The sequence below is a fragment of the Acinonyx jubatus genome, chromosome C1 (assembly GCF_027475565.1).
Source record: "Acinonyx jubatus isolate Ajub_Pintada_27869175 chromosome C1, VMU_Ajub_asm_v1.0, whole genome shotgun sequence".
In the NCBI taxonomy this organism is placed as follows: domain Eukaryota; kingdom Metazoa; phylum Chordata; class Mammalia; order Carnivora; family Felidae; genus Acinonyx; species Acinonyx jubatus.
In genome coordinates this window covers 33,974,045-34,000,296 of record NC_069381.1, presented here as the reverse complement: position 1 = coordinate 34,000,296, position 26,252 = coordinate 33,974,045, and the positions used below count along the sequence as shown (strand labels likewise).

Genomic DNA, 26,252 nt, shown 5'->3' with positions numbered 1-26,252 from the left:
TTCTGATTTCAAAGTCAGCGTGCCTCCTAGGACTCTGCAATGCTGATTTAAAGGATGTGTCTTGGAAGTGCGCCTGGGTGGCCCAGTCGGTTGAGCGTCTGACCCTTGGTTTCAGCTCGGGTCGTGATCTCATGGTTCGTGAGTTTGAGCCCCACATCACCCTCTGCGCTGACAGTGTGGAGCCTGCCTGGGATTCTCTTTCTCCCTCTCTCTGTCTCTCAAAATGAATAAACTTAAAAAATAAAAAATAAAAAAATAAAGGATGTGGCTTGTGGATGGAGCTTTCAGACACCACATGGGGGTTGTGACAACATCCCAGAAGAGCATGTGGCCAATGTCCTCTCGGATAGACTCAGTCAGGTATAAGACACGGGTAGCAGAGTGGGTGAGGTGGTAGGACAGTTCAAGGGTTTGGTAGCTGGTGCACAGCTCTGTTCATGCCTACGAGGTCAGTGGCAAGATTCTGTTTTAGGCTTATCTTGGTCACTGTTCTTACGTATATTGTTTGCACAGGGATAGAATCGCTTGGTCATCAAATCTACAGAAGACAAAGAAAGGAAAGAAACAGCTTATGCTGGAGGTCTAAGGAGGATCCAGAAAGCTCCAGACAGGCAGCTACATGGCCAGGCCTGGTTTAGGCCCATAAATTCCACCATACATGCTGAGTAGGACAGGGACAGGGATTTGGCATCAGCATGTATAAAATAAGCTTCCAGTCTATGAGACGTGCCCGCTAAAGTAGTGTCTCTTGGAGGTCAGTCACTATAAGGAACATCAAAAATAGGGAAATGCCTAGCCCACTATCCTCCGTGCCTGCAAGGCTACCTCTGAGTGAGCCTGAGCTCCATTCTGGGTGTCTCCTAAGGGAACAGCAATAAAGTGGACCTGCCCCCAGAGAAGAGGACTACCATGACAGCAAGGGGCCTTCCGTAATTCAAGGGAACTAAGGTGTTGCAGGCTCAAGATCACCAACTTCAAATCTCTGACCATCTGATAGAGGGGATCCAATTTGTTCTGCGTGGCTCTGACAGGCACAATTAGGCCCATAGGTGGAAGTCACAGAAAGACAGAGTTTGCCTTTTCTTAGTTAAAACTCTCTAGTTACGGAGGATCTTGAAATGGATGGGCTGTTTCTGCAGGTTAAGAGCCTCTGGTTCTTGGGAATGGGGGTAGACTGGGCAATCTCCATGGTTCAGAGACACCGGGTTCTAGATCTACCAAGCCCGGGGAAATGGCAAGAATCATCTCCTCCATGGGCCTCCCCGGGGTGAAGCTGGGCTGGAAGTGGTGGCAGGTCCAGCCTCCAGTACCACCTCCATGGTTGAGGCTGCAAATTCAGTCACTCAGTGCTAGTGTCTGGGGACTTTCTTGGTAGGGCTGTCTACAGCTTGGTTAACTTGTCTTCTTTCTTTAAAAGGAAAAACTTCAGAAAGGGGGGAGGCTGTGGGAGACTATTTCCATCTCGGGTATCTATTCCAAAGCTCTGGTGTTTTGCCAGGATTTAAGCATGGTATACACGACACTGTTAAAAATAACTCCTTGATTGAACAGGAGGCGTGGGAGAGAGGGGACAGCCAGGCAATTTTGCTGGAGGGTCGGGAGGTGAATGTGGAGATGAAACTTGTACCCAGAGATCCTGGGAAGGTTTTATTCCAGAAGAGTTATGTAGACTCAAAGCCTTAAGGACCACAGAAATACTATCCCTCAGTGCTCCTTTTCAGAGAATTACCCAATAAGTGCCCTGCTGTGGGCATGCCTAGGACATAAACAAGCTACCAGTTTTGAAGGGCTCTCCCAGGATTGAGTCTGCCATTTTTCGGTCCTGATTGCCAGCCTATGAGACAAAGGTCAGGGAATAACAACAAGAAGTTGAAGCCAAGAGAGGTTAACAATGTCAAAAGCCACAGAGAGGTCAAAGCCACAGAGGCCAGAGAAAGGTCTACTAGATTTAGCTATTGGGAGGTCCTTGTGATCATATGTGAAGTCTTCCAGACTTTTCCTTCTATAACCATAGCATAAATGGAATTATCTCATATGTACTGTTTCACAGCTTGCTTTTGAAAAATTTAACAATAAATTGTGGGGTTGTGACAATATATATAATCTGACATCATTTTTTATGACTACATAGTATTTCATCATGCGGGCATACTATATTTACCTAATCATTCTCAACTAAGAGACATTCATGTTGTTTCCAATTTTTTGCTATTATAAACATGCTGCAACAAGCATCAGATTACAATAACTTACATGCACAGACATGATTATGTCCTTCTGTTAAGTATTTAGAAGTAGAATTGCTGGATCAAGTGGAATCCACATTTTATATTTTATTACACATTGCCTACATTGCCCTCTATAATTTTGGGGAGAACAAAATGCTGTTCTCATGACTTCCTCCAATCTTTCGAGCCATTCTCTCTCCTCTTTCTCCCTTATGTGTTGGGATTCCCCAATTACGTCCTTCTGTTTTCTTCTTCCTCCCCAAATTACAAACTCAAATGCCTACGAGAGCCAAGAAGGTACTGTAAATACAGGAATTGGGCCAGATGTGAGACAGTAAGAAGTGGCAGGGTTATAGCAAGCTGGAACATACACACTGCCTAAATGCATTCACATTACTTGAAAACACTGTGCCAGCCACACAAAGCCTGTCTGCAGGTGGGTTTAGCTGGTAAACTACTAGTTGGGACCCAGTCTATACACTTTTCCTACAGTACCTCATCCACTGCCAAAACTCCATCTATATGCTGACAGCTCCCACTGCATCATCTCTGGCCCTGACCTCTCCTCCTGGACTCCAGACTCATGCACGCAAATGACTACTCTACATCTCCCAAGCGTCCTCAAAGCATCTCAAAACCATCATGTCCACAACCAAGTTCACTATCTTCATCCTTTCCTCTCCTCCTGACAAAAGCCAGAAACCTAAAACCAGAAATAACTGCCCTTCTTTGCAGGTCCCCTATCTCAATGAATGGCACCCTCAGTTTTCCTATCTGGAAGCCAGAAACCTTGGGAGTCATTCCAGATTCTTCTCTCGCCCTAGCCTTCCAAATTATCAAATCAATTCAGTAGGCATAATAAGCACTTCCTTGAGTACCTAATCAGTACCAGGTGCTATTAGGTGCTAGGACTGACCACAAAGATGGATGATATGCAGCCCCTGCCCTGGAGGGGGAGACAGATAACAATGTCATGGTCAGATGTGGCGGTGGTGGTGTGGTGGTAGGAGAAACACCATACAAGATGTTCTGGGATAAGAGAAAGGGCATTCTTTGATTCTATTTCCTAAGTGTTCCTCAAATAATCCCTATTCTCCATCCTCACAGGATTGCCATTTTCAGTGACTGCAACAGTGTTGTAACTGATCTCCACGTTTCCAAGTTCTCTCCTCTAATTCATCTTCCATACTGGGTTAGAACAATCTTTCCAAATAGCAGATCTGGCCATGTCTTTCTCTCCTCTTTTGTCTAAAACATTTCAATAATACCCCATGCTATTCAGGATAGACTAAAAATCCTTTCAGAATGACTTGTAAGGTGTCCCAGGATCTGGCCCTGGATGACTTCTCTAGTCCCGTCTTCCAGCATTGTAGGACATAACCCTACACCCTGAACATGCCAAACCACTGGCAGCTCTCTGAATACCCTTGTGTGTCTCATGCTCTTGGTTTATGCATTCCCTCTGTCTAGAACACCTGCCCTATCATTTCTCATTTGCCTAATTCCTATGCAATCTTTAAGACTTGGATAAAATATCACCTCCTTCAAAAATCCTTCCCTTACCACTTCACCAAAAAAGATGGCTTCTCCAGGTGTTTTCTGTTACACACCCTCCCCTACTCCCTACAGGGGAGGGATAGCAGGGGAGGGAAAGGAACTTCTGAGACATTTTGCCCTTGCTGCTGAAGGGGACCATGACACGTCCTTACCTGGAGGTCTTTGAGAACAGGCAGTGTTCAGAAACCATGGGATTGTGGGGCAGACAGTGAGCAATTCCAGAGGTCAGGAGACCAGAAAAAGGCACAGTTCTTTGGCTCTGGTTGGGTATAGCCTTGAGGAGCTCATGAATATTTCTGGTCCATAGACTACATATTTTGAGGAGCTACTGACATGACCTATCCTACCCACTGACATTTAAAGCACCCACTCCTGCCAAATACAAAACAAAACAAAAACAAACAAAAAAAGAAAGCAAGTTTCAACTAAATGATGGTGAGATACCACTCACTGTTGTACCAATGAAAGGATCATCTCTGGCTTTTACGTTTTTATTTATTTTATTAAAAAAATTTTTTTTAACGTTTATTCATTTTAAGAGACAGAGAGAGAGACAGAGCGTGAGTGGGGGAGGGGCAGAGAGAGCAAGACACAATCCAAAGCAGGCTCCAGGCTCTGAGCTGTCAGCACAGAGCCTGACGCAGGGCTCAAACTCACCGACCGTGAGATCATGACTTAAGCCAAAGTGAGCCGCTCAACCGACTGAGCCACCCAGATGCCCCTTTTTTTATTTTTATTTTTTAATTTATTATTATTATTTCTTTAATGTTTATTTATTTTTGAGACAGGGCGTGAGTGGGGGAGCAGCAGAGAGAGAGGGAGACACAGAATCCGAAGCAGGCTCCAAGCTCTGAGCTGTCAGCATGGAGCCTGACACAGAGCTTGAACTCACAAACCATGAGATCATGACCTGTGAGATGAAGTCCGATGCTTAACTGACTGAGCCACCCAGGCGCCCCTATTTTTTTTAATTAAATTAAAATTTTTTTAGAGAGTGAGTGTGCTCAAGTGGGGGAGGGGCGAAGGGGCGGGGAGAGAGAGAGAGACAAAATCCTAACTAAGCACGTTCCATGCTGAGCACAAAGCCTGACATGGGGCTCGATCCCACGACCCTAGGATCATGACCTGAGCCAAAATCAAGAGTCAGACGCTCAACCAACTATGCCACCCAGGCACCCCCATCTCTGGGTTGTTTTTTTTTTTTAATTAAAAAAAATTTTTTTTTTAAACGTTTATTTATTTTTGAGACAGAGAGAGACAGAGCATGAACGGGGGAGGGGCAGAGAGAGAGGGAGACACAGAATCAGAAGCATGCTCCAGGCTCTGAGCCGTCAGCCCAGAGCCCGACGCGGGGCCCGAACTCACGGACTGTGAGATCGTGACCCGAGCCGAAGTCGGACGCCCAACTGACTGAGCCACCCAGGCGCCCCCCCATCTCTGGGTTTTAAATGCTAGAAGCAGATTATTAGAATGAAAGTCGAGAAGTACTGTAAATAATAATGGTACAGGAGTGGATCCAGAAATCCAAGCCTTCTCTGACCCCCTCAATTTAATTAGGTGTCTCCTTTCTGTACCTTCATGGCATCCTACGCTTTCCTCTACCATTGTGTCAATAATTTATATTATAAGCATTTTGTGTTCATGCCTGACTCCCCTTTCTAGACCGACTTCTAGGCTGGGAATTATATATTACTCTGCATCCTTAATACCTAGCATGGTGCCAGTACATGGAAATGCTTACAAGATACATACCGGGGGAGGGAGTCAAAGGAAGTTTAGGCAGACAGATTTCAAGTGGAGAAGTCTGGTGATAAAGAGGGAGATATACAATGAATCTGTGTGATATCGAGAAATAAAAAATGTCTTTTTTTACGTCAGAGACTTGAGGAAATTGTCAAGGAACCGCATAAAGACTTCGTTATAAGAATATGGTTCAGAGCGATGTTGAACCAAATGAGGGTTGCTGGAGGGGTGTTAGGTGGGGGGGATGGGCTAAATGGGGGATGGGCATTAAGGAGGGCACTTGTGGGGATGAGCACTGGGTGTTGTACATGGGTGATGAATCACTAAATTCTACTCCTGAAATCATTATTACACTATATGTTAACTAATTTGGATCAAAATTAGATTAAAAAAGAACGGGCAGTAAAAGTAGACTTAAAAAAAAAAAAAGAAGAAAAAGAAAGAACAGAAAGGACGGTGGTGCTCCTCATCTCCCCTGGATATTCCACTGGAATCTCAAGGTCAGCATTTCCCCCAATGAACTCAGCAGCTGCCCCCCAAACTTGTGTTCTCTAGGATAGGAAGTGGTACCCCAGCTGCCTCAAACAGCAGGGGGGCTGTTTTCACTACTCCCTCCACCAGCCACCTAACATCCCCATTTCTCTCCTGCTGACATCTCACCAATCCACTGTCCCATCACTGCCTCCTGAGGGTTGCCCTCCTCATTCTCACCTCCTCTGACCACCCGCCCTTCCCCATTTCAGGTACTGATCTTTCTAAAGCACAAATCCCATGCCACCCCTCCCCCACCTTGCCTTGACACCATCACTGACCTCATCATAAACTCCTTGGCGTGGCATTTGGGGCCTGTTCCAAGCCCAGGGCCTGTACTCCAGGCAGCCCAGATGACCTGCCAGGGAGCCTCCTTCCCTCAGGGTGAGTGCCTTTCCTAGACTCTCTGCCTTGCCAGCTGCTAATGTCCTCTAATAGTCAGCATGGGCGGTACCTCCTCTAGGAAGCCCTTCCTGCCTCCCCGCCCCCATGTGGTTAGATGTCCCTAATCTGCTTGGCTTGCTGGTTCCCTGCAGTCAACCCATTCTCCTGCTTGTCACCCACTCACTGCAAGCTCCTAGGAGGCAGTGACCATTTCTTACCACTGTCCCCCAAAGCTGTGCACAAGGCTTGGCAGAGAAGGGGTGCTCAGGGGCTGGGAAAGGGGCAGAATCTACCTTGGGTCCCTAGGGGTCAGGACAGGGCAAGTCCCCATGGACAGGGTGCAGATGGAGGTCTGTGAGGCCTGGTCCGGTCTCCACAGAGGTGGAGGATGTGGGAGGTTTTCTTGCATACAGAGGGCAGCCCTGCCATGCTGGAACCTGTGCAGGGAGCCCCAGGGATTAAGGCCACATGCTGTGGGAATGCAAGCTGGTGCAGCCACTCTGGAAAACAGTATGGAGGTTCCTCAAAAAATTAAAAATAGAACTACCCTACGACCCAACAATTATACTACTAGGTATTTATCCAAGGGATACAGGTATGCTGTTTCGAAGGAACACATGCACCCCCATGTTTATAGCAGCACTATTGACAATAGCCAGAGTATGGAAAGAGCCAAAATGTCCATCGATGGATGAATGCATAAATAAGACATGGTATATATCTACAACGGAGTATTACTCGTCAATCAAAAAGAATGAAATCTTGCCATTTGCAACTACATGGATGGAACTGGAGGGTATTACGCTAAGTGAAATTAGTCAGTCAGAGAAAGACAAAAATCATATGACTTCACTCATAGGACGTTAAGAGACAAAACAGATGAACATAAGGAAAGGGAAACAAAAAAATATAAAAACAGGGAGGGGGACAAAACAAGATACTCATAAATATGGAGAACAAACTGAGGGTTACTGGAGGGGGTGTGGAAGAGGGAATGGGCTAAATGGGCAAGGGGCATTAAGGAATCTACTCCTGAAATCATTGTTGCACCATATGCTAAGTTGGATGTAAATTAAAAAAAAAAATTAAATTAATTTAAAAAAAAGACCACATGCTGTACAGACATGCCCAATTCTAGGGGGCTGATGTTGGCTTCATGATGGAGCCACGCTTTCCCCAAGCCATTCTTCATTCTTTATAGTTTCTGAATTTCAGAAGCAGAAATTGCTCACCCTCAGTCTGAAGCTTTTCGTGACTTGTGCAGAAGAAATGTCATCAACAGCCTTTTGTTTAGGCTTGACTTGGGTGAACGTGCCAAGAAGACTTGCTCAGAAGAGTCTTTTCAGATGTCATTTCTGTCTCCCTAAAACCCTGCTCCATGAAAGCCATTCACAAGCCGGTTTTTCTGCGGCTCCAAAGCTGTCATCCCCTCAGTCCTGCCACAGCCCACAGAGCTACCGTGACACTCACTCGGCAATGGCATGTGCTGTTGGCCCGGGGCGGGGATGCAGCAGTGGGGAGGCTCCCAGCTGAGCGTCTCGCTTTCAACCCGGCCCGAATGCCCCGAGAACCCTGAGGTACAACTTCAACTTACATCCCCTAGATCGTGATCTGGCACCATGCCCACATTTTTTAAAACCATTTTCCCAATGCCCAACACAGGCACTCGATAAATGTGCAATGAGTAAATAAACAAATAAGCAACGCTCAATTATTTGAGCTAATTGAGGGAGACCATCAAACTCAGAGTTTTGAGGGGAGAATTATCTGGAAATGAACATATTCTTAGACTTGGGGCGCCTGGGTGGCTCAGTCGGTTGAGCGTCTGACTTCGGCTCGGGTCATGACCTCGTGGTCTGTGAGTTCGAGCCCCGCGTCGGGCTCTGTGCTGACAGCTCAGAGCCTGGAGCCTGCTTCAGATTCTGTGTCTCCCTCTTTCTCTGCCCCTCCCCTGCTCATGCCTCTCTCTCTCTCTCTCTCTCTCTCTCTCTGTCAAAAATAAATAAATATTTTTTTAAATTAAAAAACAAACAAACATATTCTTGGACTCATTTTACTCTTCCCACTGTGGATGCTGGTGGTGTGGCCACTGGGAAGGGAGCCTGGAGTGCTGGGTCCAGCAACACTGTGGATCTGGACGCAATGTACAGTCAGCAGGACTCACTTCTATCGCCCTCTCCAGGCCAAAGCTAGCTGTGACAGCTGTGCTGGGAATGGACAGAGGCAAGGGAGATGGGAGCTGTCTCCAGCTCATTCCCAGTAAGCGGTGACACAGGGTGAATTAAAGGTGAAAATGAGACCGGGATTAGCGGAGGACTAATCAGAGGGGGGCACTACCAAACGGCGTGTGGAGTGTCAGGCAGAGACGCACAAAGGGCTGCGGGAGCCCCAGAGCCCACTCTGCCTGGGGATCCAGGGAAGAGCTTCAAGGAGGAGGCGACATTTGAGTTGGGAGCTTGAGAGGTGGAGAATGTGAGGAGATAGCAGGTGCATGTGGCCAGTCGCCCGGGCTGAGAGCGCACCCCGTCCAGGCCCCTTCTGAGGGGGAGGCTGCCACGAGCAGCTCTTGGAGTAGAGATACCAGGGCATGGAGCCAAGTGATGTGTGGGCGGCTTGCTGAAGCGAAAGTAGTGGTTCTAAAGGCAGAGAGTTTGCAGAAGAGCGTTCCAGGCTGGGGGAACAGCACGCGTACAGCACAAAGGTGAACAAGACCATGGCTTAGTAGGGCGAGGCCACCCGGGGGGGTTACGGCACCAGGAGGCATCAGGTCCCTGGTGCTCTGACAGCTCTGAGAAGCCGTTTTACTAAATTACAAGTTATCAGTTGCGTCTTGTGCGGCTGGAGTCGCCCAGAGCCACACTTCCCAATATGTGGAGGCATTCCTGTATCAACAAATGCCAATCACCTGGGTTTGTATACACAGTCTGTACAAGTCCTGGCGGCTCCCGGCCGAGACGCATTACCGGAAGGTCTCACTGAAAGCTGAAGCAGCCAGGGTATGAGGACAGAACAGCAGCAGCAACTACCACCACTGACCAGGTGCTCCCTGACTGGGTGCTCCCTGACCGGACGCTCACTGACCCAGTGCTCCCCGTCGGTCAGCACCACGCCACAAGCCTCATGGGTGTGAAACTCCCATAACTGCCCATGAGGTAGGACTGTTACCTCACTTTGCACATGAGGGGGCCAAAGCCGACACGACTGTGGAGCTTGTCCAAGGTCACACAGCTAGGTGAGTGGCAAAGCTGGGATTCAAACCCACGTTTGCTTGATACCAAAGCCAATCTCTTTTCACTTGCCCAGAGTGAGGAAGGGGATCCCCGAGCCCCATCCGGTCGTTGCTAAGATAGCATGAATGAGCGGCTGTGAACCCGGCACGGGCACTGACAAGGCCCCGACCTCAAGGGATCGCTGACCCAGTGGTGAAGTCAGGTGGTAAAGATGCCCCTCCCCACATCCCCTGCCCAACTTCACCCCAGCACTGAGTGACGACAGTCTGAATATGGTTGGACCATTGCTGTCCCAGCTACAAGGCTCTCTGCTTCCTGAAATCCAGGCCCACCCTCAGAATAAGGGCTGAAGTATAGCCAGTAGTTCGTCCAATCATGGCCCGGGAAGAAAATGAGCAACCTCTGGCTTGAGGGAGCATGGTGGCTGCAGCCATGGAGCCCATGTCCTTGCCCTCTCTCTCTGCCTGCATCCGGCCCCCAAGCCCCATCTAGAAGGGCTTCGTGGCTGGATGAGGACACGGCCTGCTACTCACAGGGGTGGGCCCTGGGGCTCTGGATGCAGGGCAGAGAAAGGCCAGTCCCTTCTTTCTTCAGCAAGTGCTCCTTCATGGAGTGGGAGTCCCAGCAGAGATGGATGGAGCCAGGCTCACTCCTGAACCTGCACCCTATATCAGCTGTGCCTGTGCTGACAGCTCTCCTTGGCCGGACCGCAGCCCCCAAACCCTTTGTTTCCTCCTCATAATTTGAGCGGCAAAAGAATGCATTTTCACGAGGGTCAGTGACTCTGCTGGGGGCTGCTGGTGACAGGGCTGGGTCAAAGGCCCAAATGTCCCGATGAGCAGTCCTCCCCCATAGCCTCGAGCACTGGGGCATGGTTTGCTGTGCTCTGCCCTGCCGCCTCTTACATTGCTCTTCATTCAACTTCGGGAAGACTGGGCCACCCGCAGGACTGGCTACACCAGAGGAAGCTGCTGGCCGTATTAAAACAAGGCCACTCAGGAAAGGATTCTTTCCATCAGGGGAACCACGTGGGCTCACAGGACCTAATCAAACCAGTGGCCATTCTCACTGCATCCTCCCAAGGAGTAAAGAGTGGAGACAAGCCCATTGAGGGGGAAGGGATACCCCTAAATTTCAGGGGCATCTGAGTATGCAACAGCTTCTGAGCAGGAAGAGAAAGGAGCGGCGTATAGGCAGTGGCTTAGAGAGGATCCTCAGGGCAAACACACGGCTGGGCAAAGTCCCGCCCTTAATCCCCCTTGCGGGTCCTGGGGGTGTGCAGGAGGGCTGATAGGGCAGACAGGGAATCAGGTGGAGATGGCTTTACCAGGCCAGAACTGATCAGAGCCACCCTCGGATGCATGGGAGCAAGGCCAGTGGGGATAGCCGGCACAGACTCATCCCTAACTAGGCCCCACGGAGCTGGTTTCTGAGCCCAGGCTCCATGCACCATTGCCTTGCCCCACGTGGGGGGCTTGTTCCATTTGGGGGTATGCTTCTTGGGCAAGCTCTGCAGCTGGCTTCTGGCCCAGCCCCTCCTTCTCGAGGGGCTGAGCAACAGTGCAAGATGTCCTTTTGTTTCTTCCAACTATTCCAAACTGTGTTCTCAAGTGGTCCTGCTGCAGGGAAGTTCCTCATACTAAGCCCCCGGAACACAGGGAAGGGGGGTGGGTCTGTCCCAACACGAGAGGCACAGAGATGTCACAGAGCCAGCTGTCAACAGACCTGCCTTTGTGACGCTGCCAGGAGTCAGGCTTGTGTTTTCCCCATCAGGGTCTCCCAAGAGCAGAGACCGTGTTGGCCGATATTCTCCACATCATCTCAGACAATCTCGTCCACCCTCTGAGGTTTGTGTATGAATCATCTCCAGGGTTTTCCCTCCAGCCTGGACCTCTCCCTTGAGTGATCCACTGTGCTCCTGTGCAGAGCTGTGGCTTCCCTCTGGCTACTTCACTCGCCCAGCCCAGACTCCACACACAGCATTGGGGCAGAGAGTAGAAAGCTCTCGTGCCAGAAGGCAGGCATGGACTGGTGTCTTGCATCCACCTGGGGGAGGTGAGGCTTCAGCCCTGCTTCTCCCCTCTAGCTCTGGTCCCACAATGACCACTCCCATCCCCCGAAGTGCAGACAGAGTAGGGAGAGCAGGACCGAGTCCTGAAAATGCCAGCACCCTCCTCTCTGCCTGGGCCCTGGGACGTGTGTGGGTGGAGCTCGGACTGGAACCTTCCCTCTGGCTGCAGAGCCGCAGAGACGGAGCCCTGCAGGGCTGTTCCTGGCCTGGAGCCTCTCTCCTTGGGAGAAGGGCCAGGATTACGTTTTGTACTTTCACCAGCCGTTGCAGCTCACAAGCAGTACGGCTCCCCAGGCTCCCCACGTGGGGAATTTGTAGCTCAACCAAGAAAAGCAAAGCTGCTAATCTGACAAGATCAATCCTCAAAGACCGCAGGAATGCAGCCTGCCTACTCTCACCAGGGACAGTGCTTCTGAACACCTCTAGGATTCCTGCTTCCGGGTAGAGCCTGGAGCTTGGTCTGCAAAGCAGGAAGCTGCTCCACACCAGCGTGTCCGACCTTGACACTGAAGCCCCAGCCTTCTAGGCATAGCTCAGGCATCCCTTGCACCAGGAACTCCTCTCATTCATCTTTCATCAGCCCTTCCTGCCTAAGGGCCTCCTCAACCCTCTGTCCTCACCTCTTTCAGAGCACATATTCCGGATATGTGTTCATGTCCCTGTGCTGTCTCCTTGAACCCTGAGGTCAGTAGGTACAGATGAGGACAGGGAGGCCCAGGGGGTTTAAGCCACCCAGCCCTACTCACTTTTAAAGCCTGGGCATTAATCACTACAGTCCAGTGCTTCTCAAACCATCTGTGAAGAAAGACTGGTTTGTTTGGCTTTTGAAATTTCAATTCTGTCGCAGAGCGATACTTTTATAAAGCATAATAAAAATGAATCACTAGAAAAATTAAAACACATAAAATAAGAACTCCATTTTTAAATTACTAGGTTCAACTGACATAAACTTACTCTAGTTGCTATAGACATGTCTAAAATTTTATTATCAATTTCTCAGAAATCTGGCTGCAGACCAGTTCACATCACTTTTGATTCCATAGCTCACAACAGGCTTCCAAATGACTGACACCCAAGGGTTCTGCCTGGCACTCACCTTCAGGAGAAGCTGGAGAGGGGACAAGACATGGCTCCTCAGGTCCTGAACCCGGCAAGAGAAAGACACACTGACATCATCAGGGGCTGAGGCCCAGCCCCTCATCTGCAGCAGATGAATTTACAACCAGGGAAAACCCAACAGGTTTTCTACAAGATTCACCTGTTCAAAGAAGTATGGGTCCCCAGTCATCTAGGGAAGGAGATTTTTCCAAAGCAAACACAACTTCTGGTCATTTACTGCACACTCACCTAGAAGGGTTAGTACACAGAGCAAAGAGGAAGGAGATGGAATGCACAGCTACAGGGTACAGGGGAGGGGAGGGGGCAGGTGACAGTGGCTGAATTCCTTGAAGGGTGGGGGAGGCAGAAGGGATAGACTGAGACAGGAAGTGGTGTTAATTTAAAAGCAGATCATGGACTGGTTCCCAGAGGAGGTCAGAACAGCTGATACCAAGAAATGCATGGAGACAAAACTGACGCCAAAGAAACCAAGAGGACACAGATGGCGATTCCTCTAGCTTCAAGCTGGAGGCCAGGTCAAGGACAGCCATTCGGTCTGCCTAGCCCATGAGGGGCTGTAGATCCCCGGACAACACGCAGAGAAGCTTTAGTTACTGAGGACTCTGCACCCAAAGATTTCACTGCAGGGATTCCCCACTGAAAATATTTAAAACAGTCTCCAATCAAAAGGAATCTGCATTTCCCCTCCGGGCTCATGGCTCAGAGCCTTGACTCAAGGTAGGGTTAGTGGGTTTGATTGCTCGCTCTGTGCTACTATGACTATGGCCAAGTTACAGCTTTTTCATCCGTAAAATGGGCATAAACAACACTTATTCCACAGGGTCATTGTAAAAACTAAATGAAGAAATGAATATACAACGTTTAGCACAGTGGCTAGCACATAGTAAGTGCTCTATATAAAACTATGTGACCTTTTATATACACAGGCTGTCTATATCTGCCAATGGAATGTAAGCTCTTTGAGGGGACAGATTTTATGTATCTTTTTCTTTTTTAATTTATTTATTTTTGAGAGAGACAGAGAGACAGAGTGTGGGCAGGGGAGGGGCATAGAGAGAGAGGGAGACACAGAATCTGAAGCAGGATCCAGGCTCTGAGCTGTCAGCACGGAGCCTGACGCGGGGCTTGAACTCACGGATTGTGAGATCATGACCTGAGCTGAAGTAGGACGCTTAACCGACTGAGCCACCCAGGTGCCCCAGATTTTATGTATCTTATACAATGCTGAAGCTCTAGCACCTAGAAAAGTATCAGGCACATAGTAGGTGCTCAATAAGGTTTGTTAAGTGAATGAAATGGGAGCTATTACCATTGGGTTTACAGGATAGTAGAGTCAATGTGGCAGCCTTTTCAGGGAAGTGAGAGACTTCAGTATGACTAAACAGTGGTATGAAGGAGTCAGTAAAGAGAATGAAGATCCAGGTCCTGGATCTGTAGGTCCAAGATCTAGGAAAGGTTGAAGAACCAGGGCACAGGGAAGAGACTGACCTCAGAGAAGAGATCTTACAGAGGGCAGAAGTGTCATGACTCAATGACTAGCCGGATATTTGGTTGAGAGAAGAGAAAGAAGAAGTCACAGATTTCTGGCTCATGTCACCCTCTCAGGTGGATACTGGTGTCATTCACTGAAAGACGCAATATGGACTGATTTTTTTAGAAATTCAGTGATTTGGGCACACTGAGTTTGAGATGCTCGAGAGTCATCGAGTGGAGTTGTCTGGCAGGAAGTTGGGCGTCTGGGTCCAGAGATCAGGAGCTGAGAGAGTCACTGGCACACAGGTGTTCACTGATGCCGTGGAGTAAGAAGTGAAGAAGACCATAACCGAGCCCTGGCAGACATCAGCATTTAAAGGTGGGCACAGGAACAGGAGGTTGCTTGCGAAAGAGACTGAGAAGGAACAATCAGAGAAGTAGGAGAACTGGAAGGGAGTGTGGACAAAGAATCACTGAGGACAGAGTTTGAAAATGAAGGAAGAAATGAATACTGCCAAATGCTTCAAAGAGGTCAGAAAAAGAAAAGGTCCACCCTTGGATTTGTCAGTTAGTCCTCTCAAGTGATCTGGGCGAGAGCATTTCAGGGAGGGAAGTGGTGGGAGTGGAGAAAGCAATTGACGAGTCTGCACACTCCTGTCTGGGCTGGGGTGGGGGCGGTACTCAACTTGCTACCACTCTGAAAGGACAACAATTCTGTAGAAGTAGATGATGATCTATTCTCCTTTGTCATTTATGTCTGGAACAAAGCTTAGCAAGGATGCCTTTCAATCCTACCATCCGTCTCTGGTATTGTAGTAATAAGAATCCTAGGATCTGCCCTGGAAGAGCAGAGAGAGAGGAGCTTTGGAATGTGGGGATACTAGGTACCCAGTTACTCTGGCCAGGAACCCACAAGCTTTCAAAACCCCCAGGAGGCAGTGCAATAGGCCTCCTGTACCTTTTAACGCAGGGGTCCCAAAACATGCAGCTAGGGGCTCTGTCACTATTCCAGACTTTCTGCCTCAGAGAGCTCAGTGGGGTTTCAAAGGCCATCCCTGCACTCTTAAGAATTCAGCCAGCTTGGACCATGGCAACAGTATAAAAATCACAGATACATACAGTCACAGATACCGTGCACCTCGGCTTTTTGAAAGCAAAGTACATCTCAAAAGAAGTTCGTTTTCCTCTGTAGAGATGGGCAAGAGGGCAATTTCTACACCAGTACCTCATTAACCACCACCGGGCATCAGGTAGACCTCTGCACTCTGGCCACTAGCCAGCCTGTCCATGAGACAGCAGCTATGAGAGGAAGCAGAAAGTAGCAGTTAAGCTTGTGGGCTCTGTGGTCGGAGGGCTTGGGTTCGAAACTCGGCTTCATCGCTTCCTACTGTTATGACCTTAAGCAAATGGATGGACTCTCTCCACCCTCATCTTCTCCTGCTTAACCCTGGTTTAATGACAACACCTATGTCATAAGACTGTTGGGAAGATTAAAACAGGAAAGACAGGGAAAGGTCTCAGCATAGGAACCGCTACATCAAGAGGTGTGGGCTAGCATTGTTGCTACCGCTGTTTCTGCTCTGCAGCACGGCCACCGCCTCAATTTGGATTCTGCTTTCTGCTGAAACTGCCTGCCACGGGCTTACCCTGCCGATGCTGCACTGGCTCCCCATGCCCATGGTTCCAATGGCCACCACCTAAAAGACACGACACTAAATCTTTCACGAAAGCACAAAAAGCAACTCATACGCACATAGCAAAGTACTGCCAGGAGAATGGGGTGTGTCGATTAAGGTTTTTATCAGTCACATTTCTTTGCTTTGAAATCTACCTTTCCCCCCTGCCCCGGAAATCTACATTTTTAATGTTCATCATGATCTATTCTGGGATCTTTATTCCTTCCTGAAAAAAACTTACCTGTTCATAAGAAAAGTCCCTGAGAAAACAGAATTCACTTAGTAAGTGTCTGACATTAAAATTTTCTGGAATGATCAGCATTTACAGCCCCAGGATACAACATCTCATTTCATTCTCTTCACTAATGAGATAAGTAATGCTCAGACTTTTCCAAGATCACACAGTACGTTAAGTGAGAAAGCCGTGAGAACTTTCTGTCTCCAAATCTCATCTCCTTCCAGTCTATCATGTATTGGTATATGTCAGAATGATTTTTCTACATCAAAATAATTACTTTTCTTCACTCTTTCCATCAAGAGTATTTTATTAACAACCCTCATACCCTCGAGTCTCTCAATTTCCTGAGGGCAGAGATTAATATCCATTCGTAAAACAAATATTAAGTGCCTACTAAGTGCCAAAAGCTCTGCTAAGTGTTGGCAGCCGTGAACAAGACCATGTCTCTATGTTGAGAAGTTCACATCCTACTATGGGAGAAGACACATCAATCAATAGTTGTAACTACAATGACAGAGCTGTGTATGTGGCACTGCGGTGGCACAAGCTGAGGAAAGAGTAACTGGGTGTGTGTAGATGGGTGGGGGTCAGGGAAGACTTTCCCTTCCATGAGACCAACAATGTTCAGAGCACAGCAGGTGCTCAATAAATCTGAGTTGCTTTAAGCCTTATGCCCTCTCTTCCCTATCTCTCTCATTAGAAGAAGATGTCTCAGGGCGCCTGGGTGGCTCAGTCAGTTGAATGTCTGGCTCTTGGTTTTGGCTTGAGTCATGATCTCACGGTTTGTGAGATCAAGCCCCACGTCGGGCTCTGTGTTGACAACACAGGGCCTCCTTGGGATTCTCTCTCTTTCCCTCCCTCTCTGCCCCTCACCCCCTCTCAAAATAAATAAACATTAAAAAAAAGAAAGAAAGATGTCTCTAGGCAGGCAAGTCTCAGGGAAAGTAAGGAAGACTTCCCAGGAGACAGTACAAAGGTCTAAGAGGGAACAGGCTGGCTTCCCTGAGAGGCAGGACTCTGTAGGCAGAACAGGCTGGCATATTGGCATCCCTTCCATTACCACCGCCTGCTCCCCCCACAAGCGAGGCTTGGGAACAGAGTAAGAATGTATGCTTCACACAACACTTGATAATAAAGGAGAAATAAATAAAGTAAAGATTTAATGGTTTATTTATATTGGGTTGTGTCAAAAACTAATACATCAAAACTGCATTAAGGCTTTTTGTGTCAAAATATTAATGCTATCAAAACTAAAATCCTGACTTTACTTAGTACATTTAGTCAAAATATCAAGAAATACTAGCTACTCACTAGGAAAAAGTAAAGAAACCTCAATCGCAATATCAGGGATCACTCGTAACACCAAGACAACACAAAATACAAACAAAAACAACAACAACAAAAACCCAGATGGCTATATATATCCATATAAAAAATAAAGTTATAAAAGTACTACAAGAAAGCATAAAGGAAGGCATATTCATAAACTACCACATATGGATGTGAATCCAAAAACTGCTACGGAAGGCAATTTGCCAATAACTTTCAAAATTTCAAACATCTATAATTGTGATCCAGACATTTTCTTCTTTATTCTAGATGATCTCACGTGTGTAGGAAAACGTCACTCACTGATGTAATAATACTTGCAATAGAAAAGATGAGAAGTTGCCTAAATGTCCATCAATAGGGAATTAACTAATTAAACTACTATACATCTGCACAATGGAATCCATGTAACATGGAATAAGGGCCTTCTGTTTCTAACCATGATGTGGTAACAGGGATGGGATTTAACCTCTTACCTTAAACAACTAGAAAGCAAATCAAAATACACGAAAAAACATTTTTCAGACCAGTGCAGGAATGGAGAACCCAAAAAGAGCCCAGTGGTCTTTCAGAGTTGAGATAATGGGTCACAATTTAGAAGACAAAAACGCTAGAATTTGTGAAGAAGACTAGTATAGAGGACAGAGCTGCACAAAAAGCTCCAGAGATCTTCAAAGGGTTCCCTTACCCCTCTGGTAACTATAATAGACTTTCCCCCATGAAAAATTTTTTAAAAACTGGGGAGGCCTGGCTGGCTCAGTCGGTAGAGCATGTGACTCTTGGTCCCTTGGATGTGAGTTCAAGCCCCACACTGGGTATAGAGATTACTTAAAAATAAAATCTTTTTAAAATTTTGTCAAAAAATTAAATTGTTCGGGCACCAGGTGGCTCAGTTGGTTAGGCGTCCAACTTCAGCTCAGGTCATGATCTCGCGGTTTGTGAACTCCAGTCCCATATCTGGACTGGGTGGCTCAGTTGGTTGGGCGTCCAACTTCGGCTCAGGTCATGATCTCTCAGTCCGTGAGTTCGAGCCCCACGTCGGGCTCTGTGCTGACAGCTCAGAGCCTGGAGCCTGTTTCAGATTCTGTGTCTCTCTCTCTCTCTCTCTCTGACCCTCCCCCATTCATGCTCTGTCGCTGTCTCAAAAATAAATAAACGTTAAAAAAAATCTTAAAAAAATAAAAAATAAATAAATAAAAGTTAAAAAAAATTTTTTTTTAATTTAAATCGTGGTAAAATACACCTAACATAAAATCTGCCATCTTAAACATTTTTTTAAGTAAGCTCTACATGCAGCATGGGGCTCGAACTCATGACCCTGAGATCAAGAGTCAAATGCTCCACCTACTGAGCCAGCCAGGTGCCTTCCATCTTAAACATTTTTAACTGTATAATTCAGTAGTGTTAAAGTACATACACATTATTACACAGTCAATCTCCAGAACTCTTTTCATCTTGAAAAAGATGATGAAACTCTATATCCATTAAAGAGCAACTTCCTGTTTCCTCTTACCCCCAGTCCCTGGCAATCACGATTCTGCTTTCTGTCTCTATGAATCTGACTACTCTAGGTACTTCATATAGTGGAATCAAACATATTTTTCTTTCTATGACTGGCTTATTTCACTTAGCATAATATCTTCAATCTCACACATGTTGTAGCATATCAAAATTTCCTTCCTTTTTAAGGGTGAATAATGTTCCATTGTATAAATATATCACATTTTGTTTATCATTCCATCTCTTGATGGACACTTGGATTGCTCTGGCTATTGTAAAATAATGCTGTTATGAAACAGGTGTACAACTATCAATGTGAGACCCTGCTTTCATGTCTTTTGGGTATATATCCAGAAATGAAATTACTAGGTCACATGGTAATTACATTTTCCTTTTTTTTTTTTTTTTTTTTAGGAATTACCATACTGTTCCCATAGTGGCCACACCATTTTATATTCTGACTATTAGTGTACAAGGATTCTGATTTCTCTATATCTTCATCAACACTTGCTATTTTCTTTCTTTCTTTCTCTTTTTTCTTCCTCTCTCCCTCTCTCCTTCTTTCTTTCTTTTTTGATAGCAGCCATCTAATGAGGGTGAGGTATAGCTCATTGTGGTTTTAATTTGCATTTCCCTAGTGATTAGTGATGTTGAGCAGTTTTCCATGTGCTTGCTGGGTCATTTGCTTTGGAGAAATGTCTACTCAACTCCTTTGCTCATTTTTTAATCAGTTGTTTTGCTGTTGTTGAGTTGTAGTTCTTTACATATTCTAAACATAATTCCACATCACATATATGATTTGCAAATATCTTCTCCCACTCTGAAGGCTGCCTTTTTCTGGTTCATTGCTAAATCGCTTTAAATAACTGACTCTTTAAGACAAAAATAAATAAGAACAGTGCCATGTGGATTTACAATATATAGATGTAAAATGTATGACAAAAATAGCACAAAGGATGGGAGAGATAATGGAACTATACTGTTGCAAGGTTCTTAAACTCTAAATGAAGTCCTATAATATTATTTGAAAATAGATTATAAATTAAAGACATATATTGTAAACTCTAGAACAGTCACAAAAAACATAAACAAAGAATTAAACCTATAAGCCAATACTGAAGGTAAAATGAAGTCATAAAACACATTCAATTTCTGGCTCAACAAGAGCCAGAAAAAGAAAGAAAAAATAAGAAAAACAGAAAACTAATACCAAGATAGATTTAAACCCAACCATATTGATGATTACATTAAATGTAAATGGTATAAGATCTGCAATAAAAGGCAGACATGGCCAAATTGGATAAAAAAGCAATACTCAGCTATGAACTATGTTCTGTCTACAAGAAACTCACTTTAATTGTGAAGACACAGTCAAACATAAAAGGACAGATTGTTGTAAACCAGCGCCGAGACTCAACTTTTCTGAGGCTCAAGGGTATACACAAACATATGCTTCCCCCCACAACACACACAGAAGTAAAAGTATGGGAAACATATACCACAATGAAGCTAACTCTAAAAAGGCTGGAGTGGTTACATAAATATCAAACAAGGGAGATTTAAGAATAAGGAAAAAAAGGACAATTCAAAATAATGAAAGGATCTATTCACATCAAGGGAATATAATAATCCTAAATGTACATACACTAAATGTCACAGCTTCAAAATATGGGAAGCAAAAACTAATAAATGGAGACCTCAACATCTGTCTGTCAAGAACTGTTGGAAAATCAGTAAGGATATAAGAGACTTGAAAAACACTATCAACCAACGTAATCTAATTGCCATTTATAGAATACCCAATAGCAGCAGAAAAATCTCCAAGTGCACACAGAATATTCACCAAAATAGACCATATTTTATCTTGTAACTCAGGTCTCAATCAACTTAAAAGTGTTAAAATCCTATGAAAACTATTTTCTGATCACAACAAAAATAAATTAGATATCTGTCACACACGGATATTTGGAACACCCTCAAATACTTGGAAATTAAGCTAAATTTCCAACACTTCAAAAGAAACCATGGGACAAAGTAGAAATCACAAGTAAAGTTAGAAAATATCTTTAACTCAATGAAACTAATAATACAATATCAAAATTTGTGGGATGTACCTGATGCAGTTTATAGAGGGAAATTTATAGCATGAAATCAAGGAATCAAATCAGTGGTCTAACCTTCTATCCCAAGAAACAAACAACAAATTAAACCCCAAATAAGTGTAAGGTAGGAAATAATAAAGATAAGAACAAAAAATAATGATTACAGTGAAAAAAAATACCAATAGAGAAAAATCAATGAACCCAAAAGCTAGTTCTGTGAGAACAATGAAAACAATAAAACTCTAACCAGAAAGACTAGTAAAAAAAAGGGAAAATACATAAATGACCAATATCAGGCGTATTATGCCAATACATTCAACAACTTAGAGGAAATCCACAAATTCCCTGTCAGGCACAAACTACCAAAGAAGAAATAGGAAAACCCAAATAGAAATAGAAAAGCTCCAGATATATTAAAGAAATGTAATTCTTTTTTTTTTTTAGAAATATAATTCTTTGGGGTTTTTTTTGTTTTTGGTTTTTGAGAGAGAGAGTGCGAGCAGGAAAGGGGCAGAGGGAGAGAGAAAGAGAGAGAGAGAGAGAGAGAGAGAGAGAGAGACAGACAGACAGAGAGAGAGAGAGAGAGAGAGAATATCTTAAGCAGGCTCCACACCTAGCGTGGAGCCCAATATGGAGTTTAATCCCAGGATCCTGGGATCATGACCTGAGATCAAGAGTCAGACACTCAACTGACTGAGCTACCCAGGTGCCCCTAGAAATGTAATTCTATGTTTTTTTATTAAAAAACTTCCCACAAGGGGATTTTCTTAACACAAAACCTAGGTAACCCTAGATGTCTTTGCTGGTACATTCTATCAATCATTTAAAGAAAAATATTATCAATTCTATACAAAACTTTCAGGAAAGTGCAAATGAAGGAATATTTTCTCACTGATTCTATAATGTCAGCATTACTCTGATATCAAAACCAAAAACGTTACAAAAAAACGACAGACCAATCTCTCATGAACAGAGAAAGAAAAATCCTTAATAAAACATTAGTGAATTAAATCCAGCAATATATAAAAGAGAATAATAAATTAGAATAAAATGAAGTTTATTCTAGTAATAAAAGGTTGGCTTAACATTAAAAAAATCAGTCAACGAAAAAAATCACTGTGATTCACTATATTAATAGATTAAAGAAGAAAAGCCATCTGGTCGTGTCAAAAGATGCAGAAAAGGAAGCATTTGACAAAATTTGACATTATTCATTATAAAAATTCTCAACAAACCAGAAATAGAAGAGAATTCCCTCTATCCTAAAAGGGTATCTATGAAAAACCTACAGCTAACACCATAATGGTAAAAGACTAAATGCCTTCCCCCTGAAATTGGAAACAAGTCACGGATATTCACTCTCACCTCATCTATTCAACACTGTACTGATCAGTCTAGCCAGTGCAATGAGGCAAGAAAAAGGAAAAAGAGGCAACCAGAATGGAAAGGAAGAAATAAAACTGTCCTTAATAGAAGACATGATTGTTGAGGTGCCTGGCTGGCTCAGTCAGCAGAGCATGTGACTCTTGATTTCAGGGTCATGAGTTCAAGCCCCACACTGGGCATGGAGCCTACTCAAAAAAAAAAAAAAAAAAAAAAAAAAAAGACATGAGTGTCTACGTATTGTGATATTAATGCAAGGACAGACATAAAGATCCATGAAATGGAATAAAAATTCCAGAAAGAGCCCCACATACATATGTTTGGCTGATTTTTAACAAATAGGCCAACGTAATTCAATGAAGAAAGAACAGTCTTCAACAAATGGTTCTGGAACAACTAAACATACATATGCAAAACTATATACAAGAATTAACTTGATATGAGTCATAGACCTAAATGTAAGAGCTAAACCTATAAAAATTCTAGAAGAAAACACAGGAAAAGACCTTTTGACTTTGGATTAGGGTAAGATTTCTTAGATAAACCACCAAAAGCAAAATCCATAAAAGAAAAAATTTATAAATTGGACTTCATCATGATTAAAAACTTCTGCTTTGCAAAAGATACTGTTAAGACAATGAAAAGGCGAGCCATAGGCTGTAAGAAAATATTTGCAAATCGCATGACAGAGGGCTTCAATCCAGAATATGTAAAGTTGTCTTACATTCAATAAGGAAACAACCAATTTACAAAATGACAAGAGCTTTGACAATTCCTCAAAGATAAAAGAATGCTAAATAAGCACATGAAAATGAAAATGAATATCATTAGTATTACTAAAATGCAAATTAAAACCACAGTGAGATATCACTAAATTTTAGAATAGCTAAAATTAAAAAGACTGATGGCAGAGATGTAGAGCACCTGGAACTCTTATACAACGATGGCAGGAAAGCAACATAGCACAGTCAATTTGGAAAACTCTTTGGCAATTCTTGGGGTGCCTGGGTGGCTCAGTCGGTTGAACATCCAACTCTTGATTTTGGCTTAGGTCATGACACCATTCATGAGATCAAGCCCCGCAACAGGCTCTGCGCTGACAGCGTGGAGCCTGCTTGGGATTCTCTCTCCCTCTCTCTCTGCCCCTCCTCCACTCACATTCTCTCCCTCTCAAAATAAATAAATAGACATTAAAAAAAAAAAGTTTGGCAATTTCTTATAGAGTTAATGAGACATCCCATATACAAATTTTATGGTGGCTTTATTTATAATCACCAAAAACTGGAATCTACCCAAATGTCTTTTGACTACTGAGTAGATATTTTTTATTGTTTATTCATTTTTAAATTTTTTAAAATGTTTATTCACTTTTGAGAGAGAGACAGAGAGAGAGAGAGTGAGCGGAGTCGGGGAGGGGCACAGGGAGAGGGAGACACAGAATCTGAAGTAGGCTCCAGGCTCCAAACTGTCAGCACAGAACCCAACGTGGGGCTCGAACTCATAGACTGCGAGATCATGACCTGAGCCAAAGTTGGACACTTAACTGACTGAGCCACCCAGGTGCCCCTCAACTACTGAGTAGATAAACAGACTGTTACACCCATACAATGGAATACCATTCAGCAATAAAAAAGAACAACTGATACATACAATACATGTATGAACCTCAAATGCATTAGAGTGAATGAAAGAGGCACACTCAAAAGGCTTCATACTATATGATTCCATGAATGTAACATTCTGAAAATGCTACAGGAACAGAAAACTGTTCAGTGGTTGCCAGGGGTTGGGGGTTAGGGGAGAGGTTAACTACAAAGCAGCACAAGGGAACTTTCAGGAGGTGATGATGGGAATGCTCTACTGGATTGCTGTGGTTACTCAAAGGTGTGCATTTACCAAAACCCCTACAACTACACCAAAAAGTAAGTTTTGCTGCATGTAAATCAAACTTCAATAAGTCTTACTTTTGAAAAAATTATTATACATCCATATAATCATGTTATGCAAGCATTAAATGAATAAGATTACCATGTATGCTGGTAATAGGATGATCTCTAACATATATTGTTAGGAGTAAAAAGCAAGATAAAAAACAATAAATACATGATATTTCTATTTATATTACCCAGGCTGTCTGGGTAATATTGGCTATCTCTGGGGATCTAGAGTGAGAGCATATACCCTTTTGCACATTTTCAGTTATTATTTTTTTGACCGTATGCTTGCATTACTTTCAATTATAAAAAGTAAAGGGGTGCCTGGGTGGCTCAGTCGGTTGAGCATCCGACTTCGGCTCAGGTCATGATTTCGTGGTTCATGAGTTCTAGCCCCACGTCAGGCTCACTGCCGTCAGTGTGGAGCCTGCTTCAGATCCTCTGTCCCCCACTCTCTCTATCCCTCCCCCAATGGTGCTCTCTATCTCAAAAGTAAATAAACATTTTAAAATATATATAAAGAAAGAAAGAAAAAAGAAAAAGTAAAAAAAAAACAAAACAAAACCCAACACCTATATCCAGGTCAAGGAAAACTCGTAGGTGTCTGGCCCAAGGCACTGAGTCAAGTAGACCTAAGAAAAGATGTGTAAGAATATGGAACATAATACCAGACACTTACGAGGTGCTCAATAAATAGCTGGGGGAAGAAAAATATTTGGAAGCAAGTCAGAAGGCAGACCCTAGACAAAGAGATCTCTATCTGAACACCAGATATTCAGCAGAGCCCCTGTTTTAGACAAGGAGCTTCCATCACTCCCATTAGAAAAAGAAAAGGAGCATAAAAACCACATATTCTGGATCTACTTTGGGGCAAGTTGTTTCTCAGCCTTCCTCGGCAAGCACGTTGTATGCCTTAACCTCAGCCTTCTCAGGGATGGGATGTAAGCCCTTCCCCCAGTGAACAGACCCCACCCCAGGAGGCCACCCCAAGGGCTCCCCTGTGGTCCAAGTGCTACATCCCCACTCCCAGAGGGTCCTGAGCGGCCTTTCCTCCAGCTCCTCTAAGTCAGACACTCCGATAACTTTCTGAAGGAACAAAATGACCCTGGTAGTCTCACTACACTCCAGACTGCAGACAAGCCCATCTTGGCACATCAGGTCCTTCTCCACACTGTAGCTTCATGGAAAGAAAACTCAAGAGGAAAAGGCAGATATGTAAGCAAGGCCCCTCAGCAGAATGTGGTCAAAGAAACTCCCAGGGTTTGGCACAGTTTCTTCCAGCAAGCTTGGTTATCAGGAAATCAGGAACTCCAGAATGCAAAATAGACAAAGAGAGAAGGTGCCAGAACAGCCAGGCCAGGCTCAGAAACCTCTCTTTGTTCCCTGCTTTATTTGGATATGCTTCCCTGAAGCCACGTAGTTTTGATGCTATGACTTGGAGCTTCTATGCTGAGGAGGCTTGTCTGGCTGCCTCTGGGTACCTGGCTTCCAAGGAGAGCCACATAGGTTCTACCTGTCCCCTCCCCTCCACAGAAACAGGCTGTGCTGGCAGGAGCAAGCTCCAGAGACAGGATGGGGGTAAGGTATAGCAAGGGCACAGAGTGGGACTGGGGTAGGAACCAACCCGAAACAAGTCCTCTCCAGGCACCCACAGACTCAAGGACACAGGGCAGTAAGTTACACCAGAATTTCGCTTTCTCAGAGCACAGCACAGAGTTTCTGACTCCTGGGCCAAGGACCAGGCTGTCTGGGCA

At 44.7% G+C, this 26,252-nt stretch overlaps 1 protein-coding gene across 4 annotated transcripts in view; it reads right to left on the bottom strand.

The window, feature by feature from the left end:
- ST3GAL3 (ST3 beta-galactoside alpha-2,3-sialyltransferase 3) overlaps window positions 1-26,252 on the bottom strand; it is a 198,573-nt gene that overhangs the window by 49,785 nt on the left and 122,536 nt on the right. The window lies entirely within an intron of this gene.